Below are 6,000 nucleotides of genomic sequence, written 5' to 3' on the forward strand. Positions count from 1 at the left end.
TTGTCCATATCAAGCACAGAGGACTGGTTTCTTTGTCTCTTATACTCCATATCTGCCCATCATCTAGTCTAACCAGTTCTAACTTTCAAAATATCTTTTCCCCCCAAATTAGACTATTCCTCTTCTCTGATGCTACAGGGTTGATAAAAACTACTATCATCTCACGATTGAATTATTTCAAAATTCTTCCAACTAGTTAATCTGATGCTACTCTGACTCAGCCTCATCTTTTTTTTCTAAACATGACAGTCACATTGATAATATGGAAATGTAGGTCAGATCATGTCTGTTCTTCACTCAGAACAGTCTAATAGCTTTCCCTGTTAGAAGAAATTCTCCAATCTTCCTGTTGCCTACAACTCCCTACTTGATCCAGCCCACTTCCCTTTCTGATGTCATCTTCACCTTGTTCATTCCTTTGCATCCACAGCACCCTCCTTGCTGGTTTGTAAACACACCAAGCATGTTCTAGCAGTTCCTTATGCTATTCTGTCTGCCTGAAACCCTTTATTCTCTAATATTCCCAGGGCTTTTATTCTCACTATGTTCAGATTTTTTGCTCAAAACTCACCTTAGCAGAGGGGCTCTCCAGAGCATGCTTCCATTACTCTGTTCTCTTAGCCTGTTTTATTTCCATAGCATGTACTACTACCTGACATAAGACATATATAAACTAAAATAATTCAATGGTATGTATATTAATATCTGACAGAGTTTGAAACAAAAAGCCTTAAGTGAAGAAGATGATTACATAAGCATAAGTGTTCAGTTCATCTGGAATATATAACAAGCCTCAATATATACAGTTAACAGTGTGACCTCAATATAGCAAAAGTGGGTAGAAATGCAATGAAAATTCCACAAGTTGGCAAATGCAAATCTCTCAGTAATTGATAGATAAAATTGTTAATGAGAATTTTTAATGTCACAATGAACAGTCTTGATCTAACAGACATATATAAAATCCTGCACCCAAAAATCACAGAATATAGTCCTACAGAATACAATTTAAACAAAATATGACTGTCTACTAATTCATAAAGCAAGCCTGATCACAATGCCATTAATGATTAATAAACAGATAATTAAAAAAACCCTCTTATATTTCAACATTTTAAATATTCATCTAAATAATTAATGGTTTAAAAAAGAATTATAAATAAAACTTATAAATACTTATAATAAAAATTGAGTTACATAAAAAATATGAAATGCACCTGTGTAGATAGTGAAAAGGCTGAGAATCAATGAGCTAAGCATCTACAGACAATATAAAATTTTTTAAAAAGAATAATATAAAAAGTAGAATGAAAGAAGTAATACATGGATAGCTGCATGATTTACTGAAACAGGAAACAACAATACATTAGGGATGAATAAAAATCCAAAGTTCCTTGGAAAGATTAATAGAGATATGAACTTCAGGAATGACAAAAATAATAAGAGAAAAATCTAAATCCATCATATTAGGAAAGAAAAAAGAAAAAATTACTAATATTGAGACTACATTAAAGTATACTTGAACAATTTTGTCAATAAGTTCATACATTAGATAAAATGAAAAACTTAAAAAAAAGTTTTCCAAGACTGAGGGAGAAATAGAAAAAAAAAAGGCCAGTCAGTACTAAAGAAATGTAAACAGTAGATAGAAATGGGCATGGGTAGGTTGGTTTTGCAAATGCAGCTACTTTCTGAAAAGGAAATTCTGATGGCTCTGTTTTGAATTCATATGCATAGAGATTAGGGAGACCAAAAGTAGGGTCTCTTGGGATGTAGAAAATGAAACTGGAGCCTATTATACAGACTGAAGTGGGCCAGAAGGAAAAACACCAGTACAGTATGCTGACGCATATATATGGAGTTTGGAGGGATGGTAACAATGGCCCTGTATGGGAGACAGCAGGAGAGACGCAGATGTATAGAGCAGTCTTTTGGACTCTGTGGGAGAGGGCGAGGGTGGGATGATTTGGGAGAATGGCACTGAAGCATGTATGATATCATATGTGAAACGAATCTCCAGTCCAGGTTTGATGCATGATACAGGATGCTCGGGGCTGGTGCACTGGGATGACCCGGAGGGGTGGTGTGGTGGGGGGGAGGTAGGAGGGGGGTTCAGGGTGGGGAGCGCGTGTGTATCCGTGGTGGATTCATGTTGATGTGTGGCAGAACCAATGCAGTGTTGTAAAGTAATTAACCTCCAATTAAAATAAATTTATATTAAAAAAATGTCTCATCTTGAATTGAACATGAAGTGGGAATCTAGGCTACTTTTCCCCTACTATTGGTGTCAACTATTCCACACAATTTTTTTCACATTTCCTTACATCCTTAAACTTTTTGGAAGGTGCAACAAAAATACATAAATGTTCATGTTTGTGTTGTTCATTAATACACTTTCCAAAAGAACTCTGTGTGGCTGTATGTGTGTGTGCTTCTGTGTGAAACAAACATTTTTAACGTGCTAAATTGAGTTGCTATCCATTATCTAATTTTATATGCTATTCTCTTTCTGGGGAAAAAAATCCAGTTACACTACCAAGTGCTGAGTTTTAAAATAGAGCAGAAAATCTGACAATTGGAAAGGAAAACCTGCTGTTGTTTGATTGAAGTAACTTCTCATCTCTACATATAAAAGGACCAAAATAGAGTGATTTGAAATTTGTGTGGTTCTTGCCTAGACATTTGATAGAAAAATTGAATATAAAAGAATTAAATTTATATTCTAATTATAATAATAACAATCCCATAAAACTTAAAATGAAAAACAGTGAAATTGTAAGCTATCCAAGAGAGAAATTCTATTTCATTATACATTTAAAACTTTCCAGTTGATAGTCACAGCTATTGGATGATGCAGAAGAAACACTAAAACCCATTTCTTCTCCTCTTGTGGTTTTGTTGGTCAGAATGGACTTAATGGCATCCAGCTGCTGCTGTTTATTGGCAAATGTAGCTTGAATCTGAAGTTTAATGGTCACTCCTGCATCCATGCTGAATCTGGACTTGCCTGTGAAGAGACCTGGATCTGTAGGGCAGTTGTATATAGAGGCCACTGGGAAGGACCATAGGCCTGCCCCATGCACCATAACCAGCAGGACAGTAAGTGACAATGGTGGACCTCTGCCCTTACCCACAAACACAGACAGATCTGTCATAAAGCATGAGGGAAGAGAAGAGAAGGAGGGGTTGTTCTGCTTGAGAGGAAGTTGGTGAAAGCAATGGTGCAGACCCACCATCTTTAACTTTCTTATTCTTGTTTCCAGAAAATGTAGCCCAAGGAATGTCAAGCTTTTACCAATCAGGCTAGCTACACCTGTTGGGAAAGAAGGAATGAAGGATAAAGAGAAAGGTGGTAGTTTTCTCCATAAGGACTTTGCAAAATTGTCCAATTCTTGGCAGAGTCTCTTTTCTGAACAGGAATATTGGATTCTTCCTATACCAGTCTTTCTCCTGTGTATTAATTAGTTTTTCCCATGTAACAAACCACTTCCAAATATAGTAGCTTGAAGCAAAACCCATGATTTTGTGGTTCAGCATTTTGGGCTGGTCTCAGGTGAGTTTCCTCATGTGTCTGTGGTAGCTGTTGGGTCAGATGGGTGATTGCTGGCTGGTCTGAGAGGGCATCCATTGGGACAGCTTGTCTCTGCTCCATGAGGTCTCTCATCTCCCAGGATTGCTCAAATGGTGACTGCTTCAAGAGAGCAAGGCCCAGGCTCAGAGCTGGCACAATGACACTTCTGCCACATTCTGTTTGCCAAGTCCAGTCTCAGGGGCAACTCATATTCCAAAGGTAGGGAAATAGACAACACCTGTGGATTGGAGATGCTTCCAAACCACATTGCAAATAGTGGGAATAGAGTTAAAAAGATGTGAGGCTGTTTCTACATGCGATCTATTAATACCAGTCCCAAACAGTGCCATCTCTACCCCGTAGAGTATGCTTTTACCCTGAACCTATGTATATATTAATTTTATTGAATTCAATTAAATACGCATTTGTTGAATGGTCACTTTGTGTTGGGTCTTCCCAGATGGCTCAGTGGTAACGAATCCACCTGCCACTGCAGGAGGCGCAGATTTGATCCCTGATCTGGGAAGATCCCCTGTAGAAGGAAACATCAACCAACTCCAGTATTCCTGCAGGGAAATCTCATGGACAGAGGAGCCTGGTGGGCTACAGTCCATGGGGTCACGAAGAGTTGGATATGACAGAGACTGAGCACACACACACACACACACACAATATGTTTAGGACTCTATTAGAAATTAAAAATAAGCCCCAAAGGCACACTCATAACGGTCTTTGCCCTTGCAGATGACATTTTTAAGCCCCGTATAAAATGGAAGCATTTTATTTCTCAGAGTAAACTGTAAACAAATCTGAAAATAGGTGTCAATCTTCTGGAGGTCTCAGAGGTGTATAATTTCAATCAGCTTTTCTATCCTTCACCCTAGGTCACATCCTGTCAGGTAAAGAACAAGAGATTTTAAATAAACCTTGTGATATGAGGAAAGCACACCATGTAAAAACCTGTAGAAAAACAACCTTGGAGATTCCTAAATGTACTATTTAGCCATGGAGCAGTGGTAGAATTGCAAAAGAAAAAAAAGAAGAAAAAGCATGCTTTGGTAGTGAATTATTATTTTTCCAGTATATGCAGTATTTGTTGACTATAAACAATAGCAGAAACAAAAAAAATGATTCTCATTGTGTTAGATATTTTGGAACAGAAGAGAAAACAGTAACTCAATTATTTCAAGTATTTTGAATTCAGTCAGCCTGTGAAATAGGGCAGCCCTTTCATGGTATAATTGAAACTGCTTTATCTCACCACTTGTTTTTAATGACAGCAGTAAAATATTGTGAGATCATAAATCTTTCTTGAGTATTATAGTCTGTGCCTCAAGCTTTCATAAAGGGCATAACCTTGTTCTTGTGGGGATAAGTAAACACAATTTAACAGAAAAATCAGAAGAGAAACTCACTATCCACCTATTTATAAAAAATAAGAGTATGTGCCATTTAAAAGGCCGATATGAAAGTGAATATTTCACTGTGGAAGAAAGTCTGTGATGCTCTATAAGCAACACTGAATTTGGAGTTAGAAGACCTCAATTCTTAGCCTGATTCCATTGGTAACTTATTTTGTAGACTTGAGGTAAAGCACATCACCTTTCAAGGTACCGCTTGAATCCATCTGTAGAGTGGAGGTTCAAACTCCAGTCTTATTCCCTCACTGGAGAGCTGTGAAGCTTGCACGAGCAATTGTGGAAGGACTTTAAACTGCACCATGTACTGTGCACATATATGGCCTAACTACAGGTGGATTTTCAAGGCAAATTATTCCACCAAATATAAACTTAAAATGTAAATAAAGCTTCAGTTTGATTAAGAGGAAGTCAAGCTAAACTTAAGTAATGTGCACTTTGGAAATGATAAAAAGAGCTTATTTGTAATTTAGGTAGTAAAGTTTAAAAAGAACTATCATTGCCTTGAGGGGGAAAAATACACCATCTTTTCCTGTGTTCTCCCCAGTGGATTGCTAAACCATTCCCTTCTTGGAACTCAGAATTGGGATGATTTGTAAGTAGGTCGTGAAGATTTTTTTTCCCTCTTCCAGCAATCTGCCTTCCTGAAGAGGAAAGAAAAAAAAGAGCTCTTTTTCTTTATTCTGCATTTTCAATATCTTACACCAAACTTCTTGCAAGAAATTATCATATGGTCACCAGATCAAAAACCATAAATTCATTTACCTTCCCCCTGAAAATGAACTCTTTTTGAATTATCTATTTTTGAAAATAGTGCCAATGTTCTAGGACTCAAGGCTTAGAACCTTAGGCTCACCTTTGATTCCCCAAGCCTCATAAAGTTCTATTATACCATCTTTCTTCCTTGGCTCATCATCTGTAGGTCTTCTTTATCTTATTTTTTAAAAACACTGTCACATCTATTTCCCCATATCTCACAAACCTGCTTACCTCTAGCAGAGTCTGCAAATA

The 6,000-nt window shown here is 37.2% G+C and overlaps 1 long non-coding RNA gene across 1 annotated transcript in view; it reads left to right on the forward strand.

Annotated features, from left to right (window-relative positions):
* Nucleotides 1-4,613, forward strand: part of LOC129639356 (uncharacterized) — an 81,551-nt gene extending 76,938 nt beyond the window's left edge. The window contains exons 4-5 of the long non-coding RNA XR_008708350.1: nucleotides 2,907-3,099; nucleotides 3,264-4,613. This is a non-coding gene — a long non-coding RNA (uncharacterized LOC129639356). The remainder of the gene's footprint in view (nucleotides 1-2,906; nucleotides 3,100-3,263) is intronic.
* The last annotated feature ends 1,387 nt before the right edge of the window (nucleotides 4,614-6,000 follow it).

Source organism: Bubalus kerabau, chromosome X, assembly GCF_029407905.1.
Source record: "Bubalus kerabau isolate K-KA32 ecotype Philippines breed swamp buffalo chromosome X, PCC_UOA_SB_1v2, whole genome shotgun sequence".
NCBI classification, from domain to species: Eukaryota; Metazoa; Chordata; class Mammalia; order Artiodactyla; family Bovidae; genus Bubalus; species Bubalus kerabau.